Genomic DNA, 23,360 nt, shown 5'->3' with positions numbered 1-23,360 from the left:
ACAGATCTGAAAATTGGCTGATAGCTTTGTAAATCTGTTGATTACAGTCACTTGTAGATCAGTTCAAATTTTTATTATTCTCTGATTATGTTTACCAACAAACGTTCCCTTGAATGTCTCAACAAAGGTGTATATAATTGTAATTAAGAAAATATAAATGTACCCTGTTTTGAACAAAGTTTGATATCTATCTATCTATCTATCTATCTATCTATCTATCTATCTATCTACCTATCTATCCATATAGTTTTAAATACTGTTGAAGGACTGCTTTCCTTTAAAAGTGAAGTGATAATCTTTTTAAGTGATACGTCTCTTCTAAAATAGGACTTAACTGAAAAATAAATGAATATAATCTAACTTCTGGGAAATCAATTAGCAGCAATATAAATAAATACTGAGAGGCCAGTAATCTGTTCAAGCTCACTGACAAACTTTTAAATTGCAATTTTAATATACTGATAAAAATTTCATTTTAAATTTATAGTCACACTAATTTTTTTTATGGCCACTATTTCTGTCAAACTTTGGTTCCACTGGCTTGGGTCCTGTGGGTTATCATATATAACTTATGGGTTATATATTTTATGCTTCTAAAACATTAATTTCTATCTTGGGATATTTCAATAATTAGGAAAGTTTTAATGACTATGATTTGCAAGATGGCACCTAATAATGGTGCAGTATTAGAAATTCATGGGAGACTTTGAATTTGAAAAGAAAATTGTACATTAATGAAAGGTAAGTTGAAGATAACAGGAAAGTTAAACTCCCAATCTAAAATGAGAAACAATAATAATTAAAGCAAGATATTAATTAGTAGCATTTGCAGGTTCTTCATAGCATGTTCCTGAAGCTGTACTTTAAGAACATGAATACAAGAAATTAATCATTCTCCTACTTATAAATATATATATATATCACACTAAGTTTCAATATAATTATTATTTCTTTGGAAATGGCCACTAAATATTGTCAAATACCTGGCTTCTTGGGAGGATAGCATCTATTTACTTTGTATTTCAAGTAGAAACCCCTAGCTCTTAAACCATTTATTATGAGATATTTTTCTTCAGTAATGGTAGTGTATTTATGTTAATCTAGCCACATGAGGAGTCTGGATTTTTTTTAAGACCAAAAAAAGGTAAAAAAGTACTTTCTTACCTAACTGTCAAGTGCTGGGATTAGAATTACAGTCAAAGATCTCGAGCTAAGTGGCATTTATTAGAAAATTATAATATACAGAGATATTGAAAATACAAAAACATTTATGATATACAAGGGATACAACGGACATATTGATCAAATTGGCTGAAGTAAGAACACTGTAAAAATCTGATGGGTGACTAATTCTCCTGAATCTAGCTCCAAAGATAACCTCAGAGAGTATGTATTGTTTTGTGCCTCTGAATAAAGAGTTGGGTAAACAAAACACATCACAATTATTCACAGTTATACTAATTGTTCTGTGCATAGCAAGCTGCCTTGTTTGAATTCATATGATTAATTCTCTCAGAGAAAGGCCAGTACATTTTTAAGTCTTTTGTTCTCAGGACTCACAGTTGCCTAAGAATAGGCACATCCATTTTCCCAACAGTGCAAAGTGGGCCTATGACCTCTACTTCCTCCTTCCCTTCTACAATGCTATTAGTAGGTTCTGTGCAACAGCCAAAGGCCCGTTAAAAGGCAGAAATGTGATTTTGATCTTTTTAGTTTCTCACTAAATTACAGAATCAGTTCTCTAGTTGGCAGCTGCTGACAATTTTATAACAGTTTATTTTTCAGTATCTCTCTGAAAAGCAGTAATTTATAGTTAAAGGTGCTCATTTACATCAAGACAGAATCCTGAGTGATTAGATGGGTCATTCTTGCAAACATTTGGTTTACAAGTGACCTTCATGCTTGGAATTTTGTCTTCAGAACAAGAGAAAAATAAATATGTTTTAATTCAATGTTTATTTTTAATAGAGTCAGATAAGTTCTAAGGTACTCAACTTTCCACCCTCAGGGAAGGAGAAAAATCTCTTAGAAAATAACTTATCTAAGCTTTTAAAAATGAAAGCTGTGAAGTTGAATATATACTTAAAAATATTACAATTAACATAAATTCTCTCAATGTGATTCTGACCTGGGGTTCCATGTGTGAGAAGTGGCAAACCTTGTTGCATTTTTTTTCCCTTCTCATATGATTCAATTTGCCATTTTATTTTCCTTATTAAAAATACATACTCTGGCCGAGTGTGGTGGCTTAAGTCTGTAATCCCAGCACTTTGGGAGGCTGAAGCGTGAGGATTGCCTGAGCTAAGTGGTTTGAGACCAGCTTGGACAACTTAGCGAGACCTCATCTCTACAAAAAATATAATAATAATAATAATAATAATAAGCCGGGTATGGTAGTGCTCACCTGTAGTTCCAGCTACTCGGAAGGCTGAGGCAGAAGGATCACCTGAGCTTAGCAGGTCGAGGCTGCAGTAGCTGCGAGTATGCCACTGCACTCCAGCCTGGGCAACAGAGTGAGACTCCAATTAAAAAAAAAAAAAATTACATACTCTATTTTTGACAAAAGTGTTTGTGTGTTTTATGGATATGTATGTATATATAAAAGTTGTATACATATCTTGACTCTATTTCTTAGCCTGATATTTTAAAATATTTATAAATCTGCAAAACTGTATATTTTGTAATTGTGGCTATCACATGTCATTCATTGTTCTTATATTCTTTTTCTAAAACACATATTAATATAAATGAAAAACAGAAATATTAATTATGTATTAAGTATGGCACTCTTCTCTGAAGTCCAAACACAGCGTTCTATATATATATGTGTGTGTGTGTTCTATACACACACACACACACACACACACACACACACACAGAGTGTATAAATAGAAGTATGTAACCATCTTTAAATTCAATCAATGTTTTTTGCATATTAGTTATACTCATGAAATATCCAAAATCTTTTTTTTTTTTTTTTTGAGTTGGAGTCTCACTCTGTTACCCAGACTGGAGTGCAGTGGCTGCTCCCGGCCACCGCAGCCTCGACCTGCTGGGCTCTGGCGATCCTTCCGCCTCAGCCTTCCAAGTAGCGGTAATTACAGGCATGTGCTATCACGCCCCGCTGATTTTTTTGATTTATTGTAGAGATGAGGTCTTGCTGCCCAGGCGGGTCTCGAACCCACGGGTTCAGGCAATCCATTCACCTCAGCCTCCCAAAGGCGCGGGATTACAGGCTGAGCCGCCGAGCCTGGCTAATATCCAAAATCTTATCTTTTAAAGAGACATTATCTGGTCTCAGAGGAACCTGCAATGAAAAGAGTGAGATATTATTATTTTAAAAATTTAAGAAAGGATGTTTTTATTTAATTATGGTCAATGGTATGCAGTACATATGTCCAAAATGCTTGTTTTCAAGATTAAAAAAAAAATTATGCTAGCCATCATTGCTCAGAAAAAAACTTCTTTGAAAAGAACAGTTGACCAATAACATAGAAGGCAGAGAGGACTTAACCAGATTAAGACAAGGAGAATAGTTTTTCAATCACAAGAGCATTGTGAATAAATTATTAACCTATAAAATAGAATGGCATGTGCTGGGAAGTACAGTCTAAAGTTCAGGACATAAGAGTAGCAAATGTTGAATTAGAAGTAATCTGGATCACTTAGTCAAGGACCTTTATGCTTGACTATGGATATTAAACATTTCTTTTTAGTGGTTGGAGAGTCGTTGAGAATTTTTAAACAAGAAAGAGAGTAGCACAGTCATATTTTATTTAAGAAAGATGAGTCTGTATGCAACGTTGAAGATTATGTTGAGAGTGACAAGGCTGGATAAAAGGAGACCATTTAGGAACAGATTAGAAAAGTCCAATGATAAATCAATAGGGGATGAACTAAGTGATGATATAAATAAGGATAGATATTCAAGTGGACTTGAGCCATATCAGGAGGAAAATTGCACAAGACTTGGAAAAAATAAAAAATCAAATGAGGGTAAATGAAAAACTATTAGGTTTCTAATGTTTATAACTGGATATATAATAGAAGCCTAGGGCTATATGTAGGTTGGGGAGGGGAGAAAAAGATAATATTTTCTAGGAAAGAAGTTTAATTCAGATATGAAAAATCAGAACTTGAAGTAAGCATGAGATATTCTAGAGGACATTCCACTGGCCATTTAACTGCAAGTTTTTAACTCTAGTTTTGGGTTGGAACAAATGCATCCAACCAAATGTTTAAGCTCTAAAACTTGAGAGATATCTTCCCGCCTAAAGAGATAAATTACATGAAGTCATTTTTAATTTTCTTACATACTTTTTCCCAAAGGAAGTGTTTTTTATTTACTTTTATAATTTCCCTGTATTTTTCTGATAAGATAAAAATTATAAGATAGTTGTTAACTGTACTAAAGCCAATTAATAAAACTTAAAAAGTATTTCACTTTTCTTGAATTTCATTGTTGATTTTGATAATAAAACTTTCTAAATGATTAGACAGTCTCTGAGTTATTAAAGCTGAGCAGGCAGAGTTAACATAGCTTAGAAGTAGTTAAGCAGGTTTTCTTCAGCAGGTCTGAATTAAAACAGTGTAAGTGTTCAGTTATTTTTCTTACCCATACTCAACCTTCACCCTTCTGACTAGGCATATCAGACCTGACTATCTTGCAGGTTGGCAAGATAGTCGCACTACCAGTGTGGTCAATCACAGAAATAATCGAGAATTACCAAAACACAGACATGATATTCTAAGAAAAGTTGGACTCTAGTTGGAAAATAACTTTAATGATTTAGAAGGTCCTTTTGACTCTAAAGCTTGAGAGGTGGTAATGTTTCCAGATAAACTAGTCCAACTGCTTCCTTCAAAGTTAATTGAAGATGAGGGGCAGAAACTGTGAGAAAAGTGAGTTTATTTCTGCAGCCATGTTTCAGAGAGATGGGTTGGTATCATTACCAAACAAACAAACAAATGAATAAAACACTTAAAAGCAGTACAACTTACTCAGAATTTATATTCCATAGCTCCTCACCTACTCCTGAGGCAAATATAACAGGGCATGACTCAAACTCTAATCTTTCTTTACCCACCTGGAGACTAAATAATAAGGCCTATGGGCAGTCTCAGTATGATGAAAGATCAAATCATGCTGATAATTCCTTAAGTGGGAATGGGAAGTTACAACCATCAGAGAAACTCCTTGGTGCATTTAGATAAGCAATTTCAAATTAAACATGAGAAAAATCCCTTTCTCAAAACTTTGGCCTGTAACAACATTGTCAGTTGTACCCATGATTTCTCTCATAGGATTGGTGGCCCTTTCTGTTTGAACATTTGAACGCCCTCTTTTCTCTGTGTGTTCTTTTTTTCTCTTTTTCCTTTTTTGTATCATGTACAGTTTTGGCCATAAGCTCAGAGGTTTTAATCATAAATGATACACTCCATTTAAACAATACATAAAACAATAATCTACACACTAAAACAGTTATTACTAGTTTACCTATACCAGAAAAGATACTTTTTAAGTCAAAGGAAATCCACAAAAACAAATTAGAAAACCAGTCCAAATTACTATTGAAGACCCCATCTAAAACAGAGTATTATAGTCCAGGGTCGGCTGTAACAAAGTGGCTTGCTGTCTAATTTTCTCAGTCTGGCTTCCACTTGTGTGAACATGTTAACATAGGAAAATTAATAGTCATACACACTTCAACTTGTTTGACTAGATTGTAATCCAAAGTTATTTTATTGTCTATGTTAGCCCAAAAATCTAAAGGAACTTGCAAATTACTTAAAGATTTTGTGCTTTCATTAGCAATAATTATAAGTATTTTAGATAAATTTCTTAGCACATGTTGGTGGGCTGCAACTCCTCACTGTGGCAACAAGTTATAAGCAATAAAATACCTTTCTCCATCTGGGATTCCTGCTGGGACATCCTGTGAAAGATGGGTAAACAATATTTTAAAACTTGTTCAATAAGTTAATTCAGGCACATTATGAACTGACACATGAACAACCAGCATTTCCAAAAGATATTGTCCCAAATCGGCATATTTTCACAAACAGTTAGATGTCTGGGGTATTTTCCATTCTCCATATGAATACATAGCCCTCAAGGCACACTGCATCACAGTCCCTAAACTACTGATCTGGAAGGCAGTCTTCGGCATCCAGACTGGATAGGAGCTGTTCACCAAAGACACTTTGGTTTCTTCAGTTTGCCCTCCTTTGTCCATTATAGATTATACCAGAGTCAGACTGGAAAACAGACTTTAGTATCTAGGATAATAAAGACCCTATCTGGAGAGTTCTTATCAGGCAGTAACTCCCCAAACCTTAGTTAGGAATTTGGGTGAAGGGAAAAAGGTTTAATCCTCAGTTCCCTTCCTATTGGGCAAATATCATTCCTTAGAATGCCTCTGTGAGCCAATAAACAGCAGAAGATCCCATGTCAGTAGGAAGGCTCCTTCCTAAGATTGTCTATTCTATTTATGTGGTGAGGTACCACGGAGCTTGGAGGTGTATTCCTAGAATTGCGCCATCCACAAACAGCGATGTTGGATTTTGAAGGAAGGACATGGTTTGACCCTGATCTTATATCCAATTGTTTAAGGACAAGAGGAAGTCAAACCTAGCATTAAGTCTGAAAAAAAAATTCTGGATTAGTTTTACATTATAAACTATCATGATCTGGGCCCTAGATTTTGTTCTTTTCCTGTATCTGGTATAGCATCTACAAGAGACATGTACAATCCTGAATTAATTTCATCTCTCAAAAATTAGTCCATACAATCCACATGCTCACCTTTCTGCGATAGTTCTGGGCCTAAAGAGATTGAATAGTTTTAATCCTTGGCCTTGTGTCTCATAAGAACAGTTCATTTGACTGTTACCTTCTACAAGGCCTGAAGAGGAGGGCCTGACTGTTGGGTTTTACCAAGAGCCACTAACTTTTCCAATCCCAGGAGCCAAAGTGCTGTAATTTAACAGCACAAGGATTAGTTAATAGAACATTTACTACAGATATAAAAAGTTTAGAACATTTTATTAAAACAAAATCACAGATCACTGTAAAAATAATAGTTATTCATTTAACCAAGGTAATAAACTTTAGAAGCAATTCCAAAATTAACATGAATGTAAAAACTGAATGAATCTTCTTGAAGCTCAGTTGTCCTAAGAAATCAGAAACCTAATAAAGACAACATAGGAGTTATTTTGATAAAACATAAAATCTTTGTTTCCAAGGCCAGTTAACAAAAAGGAAAAAAAAAAACCAAAAAAACAAAACCTTAACCTGAAAGTTAGAACCTGATGAAAGATAAAAAGTTTTCAAATATTTTTCCTTATTTGCACAATAGATTTGATGTACCCTGGGGATTGGAATGGGGACTTAGCAGTGCAATCCTACCCTTAAACTCATCAATGGTGCAAAAACAGTAATCATCTGCAGCTCACCTTTCAATTCATGGTTTAACATAAAAATCTCTTTAAAATCTATCAAGTTCCCCTGTCAAATACAAATACTCAAGCTATCTCCAAACTCATCAAAGGTGGGGAGATGGTAATCTCTCAGAAGCAGATACCTGCAACTTACTCTTTAGCATTATAATAAAACATTGCTTTTCTAGACCTTCAGTATAAAACATCTCAGTATCAGGCCACAACTACAGTTAGAACTGGATGGAGGATAAAAGGTTGCAGGATCTAACAAAAAGTTGAAGGAGAAAGCCATTATCTTAGGCCTTCTCAAGGGAAAAAATGCTGAAAGCAGTGAAATGCAATAAAAGTTGAACTTCTGAAACACAGGTCTAAAAAATCTCCAAAAAGAAACAGGCTGTAGAACCAGAAATCAAAACCTCTTGCAATCTTACAAAGAACAAACTAATCCCTCAAAAAACCCTGTCCCAATACAGAGGAACAAAATTCAGAAAGACCATTACAAACAAATTGCCCTTCATAAATCCCATCTTGACTTATATAGCTCATGTACAACATGCTTGGATTCTCTGTTTTGCCCCATACTTTCCTGCTTCCCAAATGGCCAGTCATTTTACTTTAGGACAAAAATTTACCGTATAAAATCATTTTGCATATAAAATTGTTATTTCTTCATAGCCTTCCTTACCAAAGTACATCTTTATACCAATAAATTTCTTCACATCTCTCTCTCCTGCTTACTGGTTCCTTTCTACTTTCTTTCCTAAATAACTTAAAATCCATAACTTGAAATAACCTTTAAATAATCTCCAAATTATACCAAATAATTCCTCTTTTCTAAAAAAATATGAGTACTCTTAAAATTTTGATTAAAACCTAGGAAGCAAGAAATTCTGAACCATAATGCAATTTTAAAAACATATTATTCTATATCACAACCCATTCTTCACAAAGATCATTAAGGTCCTGAGAACTTGAAAAGCCTTTAGATCTATTTATTTAATTTGTGAGTACAGACAACATGTACATGTACTTTTAAATATACCTACATGCACATAAACAAAAAAACCAATAGCTTTTTTCTTGGAAATTCTAGCCATGACATAGCAACAAACTCACTACTTTATAAAGGTTAGCTAATTCCAAATTTTATCTCTGTCAAAATTGGAACCTGTTTACATGGTTAAATTCTGTTTGCCCCAACAGGTAATCTAACAAAGGCTGTGGAAAAAAATTTGGGTAAAGTAGTTTCCATGGCAGTTTGAAACAAAACAAAACAAACCAAAAACTCTTTTGCCTTCTTTTTTTTTTACTTTTGTTATAGGTAGGTATCCACATTGCTTCCAATCAGATAGTATCTGTCCCGAAGAACTGTCAAATGGGATATATTTGTTATTTTACATATTAAAACAAAGACAAAGATGAAGCAGACAAGTACAAACAGTGAAACCAAAAGATATCCCAAAGTGCAAATGAGTTACAATCACTCTCTTTTGCCGGCAAATAACTATTAAAAACCCAAATGAGAAAGGGTTAAACTCCCAGCTTATGATCTGTTCTTTCTTATCCATGAGTGTATCTGTTCCCAAAGATAAAATAGAAACCAAAAGATATTCCAAAAGTACAAGCGAGTTACAACCACCTTCTCTGGTGTCTGCAAACAGCTATACATAACGCAAATGAGAAGGAGTTAAGTTATTGACTTCAGATCTAATCTGACTTACCCATGAGCACATCTGCTCTGATCTCCATTTTCTCCATTTTGTGGATCACAAAAGGACGTTGACTGGGGTCAACGGGGACATAAACTGGAGAGTCCTCAAAGTGAAAAGGGTTCCAGCAGCTGCAGGGAGTTTCCGTGGGACAGTCCAAATGAAACCAACCAGCTGTAAGCAGCAATATCCCACCAGATCACCAGTTTGTTTCTGGATAAACTAGTCTAGCTGCTTCCCTCACAGTCAATTGAAGACAAGAGGCAGAAACTGGGAGAAATGCAAGTTTATTTCTGTAACCAGGTTACAGGGAGATGGGTTGGCATCATTACAAAAAAAAATGCTTGAAGAAAGTATAACTTACTTAGAATTTATATTGCATAGTCCCTCACCTACCCCTGAGGCTAAATTAACAAGGACATGACTCGGGAGATCTCCTAATCCTCCTTCACCCACCCCTGAACTGAATTAACAAGCAGTTTCAGCATAGCACAAAAGCTAATCATGCTGATAATTCCTTAATTTGAGATGGGAAGTTACAACAATCAAAGAAGTTACCTTGATAAATTTAGATAAACAGCTCTGAATCAAATATGAGAAATGTAAGAAACCCCCATTCTCAGATCCTTGTCCTATGGCAGTAATCAAAACTCATGACCAGTTACCAGCAGCCCTCCACTCTTAGCCCATGATCTGCTTAATCCCCCACTGAAAGTAAAATTTCTTGTTAAAGGCAAGCACATTCTCTCTCTCTCTCTCTCTCTCTCTCTCTCTCTCTCTCTTTGAGTTGGAGTCTCATTCTGCCACCCAGGCTGGAGTGAGTAGCATGCTCATGGTCACCACAGCCTCAGCTGCTGGGCTCAGGCAATTCTTTTACCTCAACCTTCCAAGTAGCTGGAACTACAGGCAAGAGCTACCATGCCTGGTTAATTTTTTGATTTATTGTAGGGATGAGGTCTCACCATGTTGGCCAGGTTTGTCTCCAACCTGTCAGCTCAGGCAAACCTCCAATTTGGCCTCCCAAAATGCAAGGATTATACACTTGAGTCACCATGCCCGGCCTTACAAGCCATCTTTTAAGGAACCCACACTCTCCCTTGAGCATGTCTCTTTCTAATAAATTATGTGCTGAACTACACTTTGAACTTGCTCTGAAATTCTTTTCTGTGGCAGACTTAAATAACCCAAAGAGCAACATTCCACACCATACACAGCATCAAAAGGTATTTCTCTTTTTTATTATGTTTCTTATATACTAACAATTACTGTATAAGAAAAATGGGGTTTCAAAGTTGTGCCATGTCTTCTAACTATGGACTTGAGTATTATAAATGATGATTACAATAAATCAAAATATTTTACACCAAAATATGGCTCTCTGGTATAAAGACCATTTAAAATAAAAAATCTTTAGAGATCAATGATGTCTGGAAGAGACATTCCCCTATCTACATAAAGTTAGGACTGACCCATCAAGGAAAACAATCATTCTGTTTCCCCTTTCTGTCATCTCATTATCCAGTATAGGAAAGAAGACCCAAAAATGTAACCACATCTGAACAGATAATGTCTGTCTCCAAGGATCATTTAAATTCCAAAGAGAATGATTTACAAGTTAGTTTCTATTTCCTGATCCAATCATTCTTCCTGGTAATCATTTATTGTCCCTTAATAGAATTACTCTTTGGCCACCTCTCATAACTTGTTTTATCAGAATCCAAATTTCCATTATTTTTATAACCTCAAGATGATATGTAAACTTCTGTACTTTTATTGCAAAGCTGAGTCTTCATTCTGAGGCTCCTGCATATATATATTAAACAAGTTTGTATGTCTTTTCTGCTATAAATTAATCTGTTTCATGTCAGTGATTTTCTCTGAATCTTTAGGATCTTGGCCTCCACATGACATAAAATGAATATCAAGACAGAAGATCTGACTTAGCTTTAACAGTGGCACTTAAACTCTAAGACATTGAACAAATTAATCACTGTTCTCTCATTTGTGAACTGGGAATAACATAAGCTCTACTTAATAATGATATTATTTTATAATATTTTATTAATGATGAAGCTTATATATTTTCTTATTTAATTAATTAATAAAATGGTTACTATTCAGCTATGTATGCAACTGGGAAAAAAGAGGGATAGATAAAAGCTACAAATTACTTTCTCAAGGTCACACTCTCTAAAATGGCATATTTGAAAGTCTTTTTGCCTTTTGAATTCATATTTAACAGTTTTCCTGTTACCCTATGTGTGCATTGAATGTGTAGGGACTGAGGAAAAGCTCTTTCTTTATTCTCTGAAGTTTTGTGAAAAAAACAATTGACAAAAGACAGATTAATAGGATAAATAGAATACCAACTTATTAATGTGCACCACAGAAAAGTCAGAATGATCACTTGCACCTGCCAATGGAGTATAGAAGCATATATACTATCTTGAGTTTGCAGAAAGAATGGAGGTTCAGAGCCTGGTCAAGAACAAGTTATGGTGGTAGATTGGGTTATAGTGGCAAGCCTTTTGCTTGGAGATGTTTTGCTTTTCCAGGCCAAAGCAATGCTAACCTCACTTGTATTGATTTACGTCCTTGCCTGTAAACATCTGGTTCTCTAAGATATATAAAACCAAGTATAACTTAACTACCTTGTGCACATATTCTCAGAAACTCTCGGGACTATTCCTCACTATTAAATCACTATTAATCTTAGAGTGACTTAAAAATAAAAGAAGGTAATTTTTAACAGATAACTTTAAGAAGAAGAGTGCAGATAAAATATGGTGAATAACTATTGGGTGGAAGTATGGGGAATGCACAGCATTCACATAAGAAAATTTATAAAAGGGACTAACTCATATATGAAAGCGTTAATGACAATCGTATGGAAGTGGAGGAGTTTCTTGATTCTATTAATCTAGATATATCTCATTTCGCAACTTACTCTCTCCTAAGCCACCCACTCTCCCTGAAAGAAAAGTATCTATAGAGGTGCATTTGAACAAAGGTCTGCTTTTGCTTATTTTGATAATTTGGTCTTAAAAATCAAATTAATTATCTGGTGATTTGGACTTAATGTTGATATCTTAATTTTCTCTTGGATGTAAGTCTGGAGGTCTAGAACAGAAAATGTTTGAATAGCAATTTTTTTTTTAAGTTTAATTCTTTCTGAACGTAAATCCACCTGGATTTGATTATTTGTGGATTTATGTTTGACTATTTGTGTTTAATTCTTGTTTTTATCATACCAAATTTATTCTATGATCATATCTCTTGTTCTCTATTTCATATATATAATTAAATATATATTTAATTTAAATATATAAATATATACATAAATAAAAACATATATATATGTTTTGAGCTGGAGTCTCACTCTGTTGACCAGGCTGGAGGCTGGAGCGCAGTGGCACGTTCCTGGCCACTGCAGCTGCCACCTGCTGGGCTCAGGCGATGCTTCTGCCTCAGCTTTCCAAGCCAGGTAGCCACAGGTGCACACTACCACAGTCAGCTAATTTTTTGATTTATTGTAGAGACAAGGACTTATCATGTTGCCCAGGCTGGTCTCAGACCCGTGGGTTCAGGCAATCCTCTTGTCTCAGCCTCCCAAAGTGAATATGAGGCCACCGCAACTGGCCTCATATTCACTTTCTAAGACAGTGCCTAGAATGCAGAAAGAGTTAAATAAATACATATTTAATTGATAAATTAAAAGATAATCAGAGATTCCAGAAACATATACTGATGATTTGTGACTGAAAAACACAAAGTATGTTGGTACAGTCTGACTATTGAAACCAAATCTCTATTGCGTCTTCCAAGTTATATGCTTGATAATGGATCATCCAAAGTTTAATAAACTGTTATGAAGTTTAATGCTAGGTGTGAAAAATGAGACTGCTGTAATTTTTAATAAAAATAAGCAAAACACTACCTTAATTAATGTATTGCCACAACATATTTGAAGATGATAACTATAGGTACAATATTTAAGGTTATTTTGGGCTCGGGCTTCCTCTAGTTCCCTCTCCGACCTGTGGACAAAGTATAGCAATGACAACGTGCAAACTGTTCTCATTTTTTTTTCCTGAGTCAGAAAAATATAAATAGAAAAAACTCATTCTCTGAAAAATATATATGTCAACAATCACTACTGAAAACACAGACCTTTTTTAGTAAGTATGAGTAAACAGAATGATCACTGGAAAGACAGAAGCCATAGAAGGGCTAAATAAATTGGTCTGAGAACAGTAAGCAAATATTCCTATGTGGATTAAACATGACACGAAATAAATATAAAATGTGTTTTAATAAGATTTGCAAAGTAAATGCAAGTAAAAACTTGAATATGCAGTATGGTTAATGTGTGTATGCATATTCTTCGAAAAAGTTTTATCTTTCATATTTTTCTGGGAAATTCTCTTTTTCTCTGTTAAATTCAAATATGCTTATTTGCTAATTATATATCAATCATCTTTGGTGAAGTGTCAGTTTAGATATTTTGCTCATTTTCATCAATATTTTTTCTTTTTGTTGAGTTTTAAGAGTTCCTTGTATATTTTGAATACCAGACCTATTGGCATCCCTTTAGCTCACAATGTCCCTCAGTTGGAAAGGGGTGTTCTCAAGTTTCATTGGACAAAGAAGTTTTCCTAGCTGGGGGCTTATTGTGGATTCCTGTAGCTAATTATCCTTGCTATATATCATGTCTCTGGATAGAGGAGGCAGCTTCAGAATGGGTGGGGAATCAGAAGTTTTCCCCTTCACTTACTGTGTTCTGTTATGATAGAAAATAATTCTGATGCATCCCTGTTGCTGGTATTGTAAGCAGGACTCCCATTTGATCCAGGATAGAAATAAGTCTAGGGGATCTGGGGTCTTTAGTTGCTGAAAGCCTGAGCTGCCTTCTCTTGGATGGGAGATCATGAGATGGCTTTTCTTCTGTGTTGTTGCTTCAGTCTTCTTCAGTTGTATCTTCTTAATTAGTTCATTTTCTCCAAACTTTATATATTCTCTTTCAGTTTTAAAGACTGTGTTCTTTTCAGGATACAAGATAAAATGTAGTTGTATTTAGCTGGGATAAACAGGGAGAAGAATTTAAGCTATTCTGTCATGCATAGAAGTACTCATCACTTGACAACTTCATACCATTGGGGAAAAACAAAGAAAGAAAGAAACAGCAACACCTCCTTTTCCATGTCTTTGAATATATGCACAGCTATCATAAAAAAGATATAAAAAATAAGATGACTTACTGAGACTCTGGTGACCACAAAAAAGTAATAGTTTTATTTAAAAGAAGATTAGGTAATTAACAATGGGGTTTACTTCTAAATACATCTTTTGTGTGTCTTGGTGAAATTCAAAACATACTCTTATTTGTTTCTATTGGGAATGCATGATTCAGTGATTTTTTTACTGTCTGGTGTCTCTTTACTAAATAAAGGTTTTGTTACAAGAAGAAAATTCATTCCCATTAAAGTATATTTTGGATCAAAATTTTAAAATGAGTATATGGTTGTTACCAGAGGTTACTATTCCTTAGTTTTGCAAAGGTTTGTCAAAATAACTATATGTCAAAGTTAAGAATTATAAACTGTTTAATATTTAACTGAAGACCTGTATCAAGGTATTTAGCTATTTAATTAATCATAATTACCCAGCACTCAGAATTACACTTTGTATTGCAAAAGCCCCAAATTCGGCACTCACATAACATGTACATATTCCCAAAAAATCATCTTAAGGAGAGATTGGGAAATACATGAGTTTATTACTACTCACAGGAGGGACTGATGGCAGCTGGGTGGTTCAATGCTCTCCACTCCCCAATAGTCTTGGAGAGATTATACGCCCCCATCATGGGTAAGGGAGCAAGACACAAATAACAGCATTACATACATGCAAAGAAGCAAGAACAAGGGTGTTTGCCTTCTTAGTACTCCCTTAAGCATGCAAGTTTTCATAGTTCCAAGGGCATCTTGACTGGGGACACATAGTCTGGGACAGCGTTTATCCTCATGATTGGGGAAGGCATCAGCAGCTGAAGAGGAGCAAGAAATATGCTCTGCATTTACCCCACATATTTCATTCTCTTTTAGCCCTGTAGATATAATTTATTTTTATGCAATGATAGACTTTTGGATCACTATAATTCTACTATTAGCTCTTCTGTTACTGTATTTTTTGTAAATTCATCAGCTTGTCCTGTTTTCTTGATCCTCATAATGTTCAAGAGAAAAAAAAAGCAAATGCCATATTAACAAAAAAGCTTATAAAAATCATAAACCTTACCGTTTTTCCTTATAAAATAAAAAAAGTCCTGGGATTCAACTATATAAAGAATGGAAATGGCTGGTCGTGGAGGCTCATGCCTATAATCTCAGCACTTTGGAAGGCAGAGGCGAGAGGATTGCCTGACATCAGGGTTTCGAGATCAGTCTGGGAAATTTGGCGAGACCTCATCTCTTCAATAAATAATCAAAAAATAGCTAGCCGGCTGAGGTGGCATGCATCTGTAGTTCCAGTTACTTGGAAGTCTTAGGCAGAAGGATCTCCTGAGCCCAGTAGGCTGAGGTTTCAGTGGCCATGAGTATGCCACTGAACTCCAGCCTAGACAACAGAGTGAGACTCCAACTCAAAATAAATGAATATTAAAGAATTTCTATATTTTCTCATAACTTCCTTAGAAATTGAATTATATAAAAACATAGAATATATCTCTATTCTATCAATAAATGCAAAATGTTTTGTTTAATAAAAATAAATGATTAGAACAGAAATAAATGGATATTTCATTCTCTTTTCAACCTTAATGGTTTTGAAACACTCTTAGAATAATACTCAGATGTGCCAGAAGACCCTGTCTATTGTGGCATTGACTTAGACCATGTTATTAATTATTTCATAAGGTTAGTGTAAGAATTTTACTCTACTGATCTAAGCTTTAAGATTCCAAGAATGTTCTTGACATTAGATATAGTGTTAAATCCATCTCTATCTTTTTTTTTTTTTACAATTGCCAAACTGAGAAATAACTGTGATCTTTTTTTTTTTTTTTCCAGGTGGTGTATTTGTTATGGGATGCCTTTTTCTAAGGGATGTGCTGGCTGTGAGGGGCCCCACACAAGCCCCCAATCATGAACCAGATACAATAATTTGGGATTCAAACTGGTTGCATATAAATAGAAGGAGACTGGCAAAGGAAAACAAACAAACAAACAATAAACAAACGTGCAGTTTCCATGCTAGTGTGACATGGTGGCAACTTTGCTTCTCTTCCCGTTTCCATGCTGAGACTTTCATCTGCTCTGAAAAGCTTTATACCCTGGACCAGCACAGGAGCTAAGAAAACCAGGATGGGTTCTTCTTTAAAAAGGTGCATTTTGGGTGGCCGAGGCTTGAGACCTGGGTTCAAGACCAGACTGGGAAATACAGCAAGACTCCATTTATATTAAACTAGCAAACGACCCCTAAGTTGCTTCCATGGCCCTTTGCATCTTCCAATTCTGGTGAGTGAATGATGTGTCCATCGACCCCAAACCAGCCAAGACACCATGTAGAGCACAAACTGCGAGCCCAAATAAAAACTTATTGCACATGGTCACAAGAGTCTTTTTGAGATCCCTCTTGCTGCAGATCCTTCAAAACTGGCTTCTGATGCAGCCAGTTGCCAGTCTATCCATGGCTAACTCATATGCTCACGTCCATCCTGCTTCCCAAATCCAGGGCAATAAGCAAACTTTCCACACTGCTATCCCTCATCATCAGCCACACTCAGGCCGAGGCTGGGTTACCCTCATGTCCTAGAGTGTGTTAGGGAAGTAGGTGGGGATTATTTCAAAGCTTTGTCTTCCTTTCTGCAACCTTTACCCTTCTGGGTGGTTATAGAAGCTTTGCAGATGAATGCATTATCCAAGACATGGAATCTTTCAGAACTGGAAACCAGGAAAAGTGGTTCTCCCCAGTCATGGAGAGGGAGCTCTGTTACCTGAAACAAACTGGATTAAAATGTAGCCCTCACAGGAGACAGGCAGTGCGGCAATTACATTTGCTTTTTCTCCTAAGGAATTTTCAAGTATCATAAAGTCCCTGATATAGTATATAAACAAGACATCTGACTGGACAGAAAGTGAGGACATTTCTGGAAGCAGCAGCACATGACATACCTAAAAGGCTGAAAAGAGTGTTAGGTTCAACAACAAAGGCAAGACATGCATCCCCCAGGGCCTAATTGGGTAACACTCAGGCATATATAGACACATGGGCCCCTCTGTGGAGCTAGGGAAAGACAAAACACCAGCCTAGCATCTTCCGGGGTCCTGAGAACATGCCAGGCTGCCCCTCCCTTTTCAGTGATGTAGCTGCCACTGGCCAGGAGTAGGGAAGCCTTTGACGCTAAAAGACAGACACACCTATGGACTAGCGATTTGTGACCAGTCCCCAGTCTCCTGGCCTCCCATCAAGTCTCTTAACTCCCTGGGCTCCTGTTGGAGGGGATGGCCCGCTGATTCATTCCGTGGTACCCCAGCCACATGTGGAAGACACTTCTCAGAGGAATGCTGTCGGATCAGGTATGTCATTGAATGGTTTGCTCCGGGTTCATTTTATTTTAAAGGAGCACGAACTCTCCACAGTCAAGGGCACCAAGGCTCTTCGGACACGGCCTCCTGCTGCCACACTTGGCTGAGCTCTCCCTTTCAGTGTCCTCTTCCTCTTCCTCTGTATCTTCCTCTCCAAGGCTTCACCATGTGGCTCACAGGTGACCTATCTAAAAAAACCCGTGGAGAACACGTGGCTTCCCGCTGAAGTGACTGCTTCCATCGGTGGCAGCGAGGCAGTGTCAGGGTTCATCTGTGATGACAATCTGTATGCCGAGGGATGCAGAGAATGGATATGGGACACATATCCAGGGGCTGGAGGGTGGAGTACGGGGTGTGGATGGAGGAGTCCATGTCCCTCGAGAGCAGGATCCCTGAACGGTGGGCCTGCAGTGAGTTCCAACAGGCCAGGCACAGGTCCTGCATGGGACTCTGGAACTGCTCCAGGGTGATCACCGACTGGCTGAGGGTTGGATAGGCGGGCAGCTAGAACAGCACCTTGGTGGGGTCGGGGGGCATGCTGGGCACCAAAGCCAAGGCCTAGCTCTTCACTGCGACAGCATCCTTGAGGATTTCAATATACATGCTGAGATGCTCCAGGGAATACTTTGAGATTCTTTGCAGATTTCTGGTCCAGTAGAGCGGCAGCCACAGGCAAATCCTGGAAGCCCCCAAGCAGGCTGCAGCAACCACAGAGGGTGGGAATTTGTAGAATATATGACCTTGCAGGGTGACCTTTAGGAAGTAGTGAGCATGCTCCTTGAGGCACTCTTTGGTCTTGGAGGGGCAGGTGGTGGACCAGGTGTGGCAGTGGTGGTCCTTGTGACTGAGAGAGGCCAAGAGGTAGTAGTCCAGGAAGTGGACAGGCGTGGGTGGGCGTGGGCAGGCATGGATTCCAGCCGAAGGTCGCCAACAGCAGCAGATCTGTACTCAGCAGCTCCTTCCTGGTGAGGGTGATGTTCTGGTTGCTCAGGATTCTCGTGCCGTTTATCTGCTCCAACTTGGGCATGTGGTCCTCTCAGTCCTCAAACTTATCTCCAGCTGTGTGATCACGGCCGCGTGTCTCAACTTCTCTGAGATTCAGCTTCCTCATCTACAAGATGAAACCTCCACATCTTATAGCTTGTGTGAGATTCAGTGAGAAGATTGCATAGCCGGCATCTGAACACAGAAAGCAACCACAGTAGTGGGCCTTGGCATTCAGGGTCTCAACTGTGATTCTTATTTGTATGTGCTGATGCTTCATAACTAAGATTGATGGGATTCTAAAATATGAAATGCTTGACTAATTAAGGTTAAAAATTAGAGCCCTTCTAAGAGAGAGCTAAACTTGTCTATTAGCTCTTGCTCCTTGTATGATAGTAAAAAAACTTACAGAAAGATCCATACGAAGAAAACTAAAAAACTGACCAAAAAAAAGAAAATCAAGACAAACTAATAAATTACGTTTCATGATAAGGGTAGGAAGAATCAATATTGTCAGGATGTCAGCTTTTCCCAAATTGACCTATAGGTTAAATGCAATCCCATTCAAGATTTCAGCAAGTTATTTTGCAACTATTGACAAAATAATTCTATACTTATATAAGAAGACAAAAAAAAAAAAAAAAACTTGGAAAGCAACACCATATTTATTTATTTATTTATTTATTTATTTATTTATTTTTTTTTTTGAGTTGGAGTCTCACTCTGTCGCCCAGACTGGAGTGCAGTGGCCGCTCCCGGCCACCGCAGCCTCGGCCTGCTGGGCTCCGGCGATCCTTCCGCCTCAGCCTTCCGAGTAGCCGGAATTACAGGCATGCGCCACCACGCCCAGCTGATTTTTTTGATTTATTGTAGAGATGAGGTCTCGCTACCCAGGCGGGTCTCGAACCCGCGGGCTCAGGCAATTCACTCACCTCAGCCTCCCAAAGGCTCGGGATTACAGGCTGAGCCACCGAGCCCGGCTTACCATATTTAATAAAGAGCAAGCTGGTGTATATAAAACTACAGTAACCAAACAGTGTGGTATTGGTGAAAAAATAGATAAATGAAACAATAGAGAGCCAAGAAATAGAGCCACTTAAATTATCAACTGATCTTTGACCAAAAAAAGCAAAGGCAATACCATGAAAGATAGGCTCTTCAAGAAATGGTGCTGGAACAACTGGACACATACATACACCAAAAAAAAAAAAAAAATGAATCTAGACACAGAGTTACATCTTTCACAACTGTTAAATCAAAATGAATCACAGACTTAAATATAAAATGCAAAATTATACAATGTCTAGTAGATAATATAGGAGTAAATCTAAATGACCTTGCATTTATGAACTTTTTTAGATACACATCGAAGGCATGATCCATAAAAGAAAGAATTTATAAGTTGAACTTCATTTAAATTATTTTTTTATTCTCCAAAAGATATAGACAAAAGAACAAAAAGACACATTATAAAATAGGAAAAAAAATGCTTACAAAAGAAAAGGACTATTATCCAAATATATGAAGAACTCTTAAAATCCAATAATAAGAAAACAAGCAACTCACTTGAAAAACTGGCCAAAGATTTTATCAAAAAAAAAAAAAAAGAAAAGAAAGTGCACATGGCAGATAAGTATATGAAAAGTTGTTAGCTGGGTGTAGTGGCCTGTGTCTGTAGTTCCAGCTACTTGGAAGGTTCAGGAAGAAGGATCACTTAAGCCCAACAGGTTGAGGCTGTGGTGGCCATGAGTGTGCCACTTCACTCCAGCCTGGGTGACAAGACTGAGACTTCAACTCAAAAACAAACAAATAAAATACAATAAAAAATAAATAAATAAAAGAAAAGTTGTTCCACATCATATGCCACTAGGAAAATGCTAATTTGAACAACAATGAGAAACCACTACACGTCTAGTAGAATGATTGAAATAGAAAACACTGACAGCACTAAATGCTTGTGGAGTCACAAGAAGTCTTACTTATTTACTGGTGGAGATTCGAAGTTTATAACCTCTTTGGAAGAGAGTTGGGCAGTTTTTACCAAAACTATAGGTACTCTTACCATATGATTCAACAATCATACTCCTTTATGTTTACCCAAATAAACTGAAAATTTTTGTTCACACAAAAACCTGCACATGTAAGTTTATAGCTTTATTTGTAATTGCCCACACTTTAAAGCAACCAAGATATCCTTCACTATGTGAACAGATAAATTATGGAACATCCAGACAATAAAATGTAATTCTGTGTTAGAAATAAGTGAGTTATCAAGCCATGAAAAGGCATGGAGGGAATGTAAATATGTTTCACTAGATGGAAGAAACCAAGCTGAAAAGGGTACATACTAAATGATTCCAACTACATAACGTTCTGAAAAAGCAAAACAAGACAAAAACTATGGGGATGATTAAACAAAATCAGTGATTGCAAGGGTTGAGGGAGAAGAAAGAATGAATACAGAAGGCAGAGAGAATTTGGGGGACAGTTAACTACCCTATAAGATACTAAGATATAAGATATATGTCTTTAAACATTAGTCCAAATTCATATAATCATAACAAGAGTGAATTACCTAGTGTAAACTATGGATTTTTGGTGATGATATATGTCAGTGTATGCTTCTAAATTGTAACAAATGTATAACCCTCCGGTAAGAGATGCTGATAATGGGAGATGATATGCCTGTGTTGGGTAGAAGATATATGGGAAATTTCTGCATCTTTACTCAATTTTGTTGTGAACCTAAAACTACTCTAAAAATAGTTTATTAAAAAAAACACTTCCTAAGTACAATGGCTGAGAGATCAAATTCTATCAATTCAAATATATAATCTCTAAGACATTCAAATTTACAGATCCAACTTTGCCAAACAATTGAATCCAAGTACATATATCTATGCTAACCTACTCTTCACTATTCTAGAGTTTCTGAAATTATTAATAACCACACAGGCTATCTTATCTTCAGAAAATGGGAAAGTACAATAGTGAAAAACAAAAGAGTGGCATACATTTTCTTTTTGTTTTTATTTTAATTTTCTATTAAACATTCTCCCAAAGCATTATTTTACCCCATATCTCACTGAATTATAAGAAATAACATTAGCATTAGAAAAATTAGGGAAAAAGTTAAATGTAGATAATTAATTCAACTTATATGAAAAAGGAAAATTATAACAAAGGACTAAGAACTTTATAAATTTAAATTAATGTGAGATTATAATTTGAAAACTGTGCCTTTTGTAGCAAACTTTATTCAATTATTTTTAGCAACAGCATTTTATGACTCTAATATGCACATTTTTTCAAGAAGGAAGCTCACTTTTAAAATATTTTTATTTTAAAAATAGGCCTGTGCTCAGCTACAGATATTTCCCACCGAACTCTGATTACACTTATTTTATTTTGATTTGAGAAGAAAATACTGTTTTTTTATGGCATAAAATGCAAAATTTTTAAGTTTTTTTTTTTAATCCCAGCCCCAAATTTGAAGAACTATTAATTAGACATTGATTATGGTCACTAAGTGTACAACACTAATTACTAGCTAACTATTGATATTGTTTCTTTCCTAGTTCTCCTAAGGAAAACTCTTAAATTGAATCTTCAGCAGAATAATCCTTAAATATACTATATGAGCAAGCAAGGTTTTTGTTTACATAGTTTTTTGGATTTGACTGTTCCTAATTTTATGCTGAAACTCAGCTTTACCCCAAACCATAATTACCAGATTAATTTTATAATGCACAGTCGTATGCAGTTCAGCAAAGCAGTAGTACGCCATTAGGCTCTCGTCACTCAGAGCTTAGAAAGCAGGATAGGTCACACTCATTTAAAAACAAACATACCTCATGCTATTTGCCAATGTGTAGTTTCAGATCTAAGTTCAGACACTGAACTATATGGATATATATCTATAATCTTATTTTGGTTTTCAAAAGTAGCCATAGGGAGTTCTTCACAGTTTAGCTTTGCCTGACTGAAGCTGAAGGTTTGGTAACTTCATAGTTAGAGCCATATTGCCCATGATTTTCAATTTGTCTTGGAAGAAGACCGACTGAGGATTCATTTTACCCATCATTAAAGCCAGTAAGTCCGAGTCAACCATTGTGATTGTGCAATCAGCCTTCTTATCTGAGTCAGGAAGCACTGATTCTTTGCCATCCTTCACATCCCCTACCCAGGTGGCTTCTTTACCCCCAGAGCCATCCTTCAACTTGAAGGCAAAAATACCACCGATTTTCTTCACAAACGATTCCCCTTCCTCTTCAAACGTCTCAATCTCCTTAAAGACAAGATTTGCCTTAAACCCATCACCTGCAGAGTTGTTTGGTGCAGCCTCAATTTGATGAGTTCCAAAAGAACTGGCTGCTTCGGGGAGGCCTATCCTACAGCGTGTCACAACCATTGCTCATCTGAAGCCTAAATTGTACTTCAGAGCCACCTTTGCATCAGGAACTTGCCTCTTTCCCCATACATTTTAAAATTAATATACATGCGTGAAATATATGAGAATGGATTTCTGTTCCAATCCAGTGAGTATCTGATCTTATGTACCTTAGAGGTTTCTTTCTTTTTTTTTTTTTTTGAGTTGGAGTCTCACTCTGTCGCCCAGACTGGAGTGCAGTGGCCGCTC

The 23,360-nt window shown here is 36.5% G+C and overlaps 2 pseudogenes across 1 annotated transcript; both read right to left on the bottom strand.

Moving 5' to 3' along the window:
- Positions 1-17,925: 17,925 nt before the first annotated feature.
- On the bottom strand, positions 17,926-18,782 carry LOC103265875 (annotated as a pseudogene).
- A 3,900-nt stretch (positions 18,783-22,682) lies between these two features.
- On the bottom strand, positions 22,683-23,147 carry LOC103265874 (annotated as a pseudogene). Its single transcript, XR_504665.2, has one exon. The product of XR_504665.2 is annotated as a non-specific lipid-transfer protein pseudogene (transcript).
- Between the last annotated feature and the right edge of the window lie 213 nt (positions 23,148-23,360).

The sequence above is a fragment of the Carlito syrichta genome, unplaced genomic scaffold (assembly GCF_000164805.1).
Source record: "Carlito syrichta isolate Samal-C Ts95f unplaced genomic scaffold, Tarsius_syrichta-2.0.1 Scaffold306896, whole genome shotgun sequence".
Lineage (NCBI taxonomy): Eukaryota > Metazoa > Chordata > Mammalia > Primates > Tarsiidae > Carlito > Carlito syrichta.
Note: the sequence above shows the minus strand (reverse complement) of the source record. Positions and strands in the feature narration are given on the sequence as shown.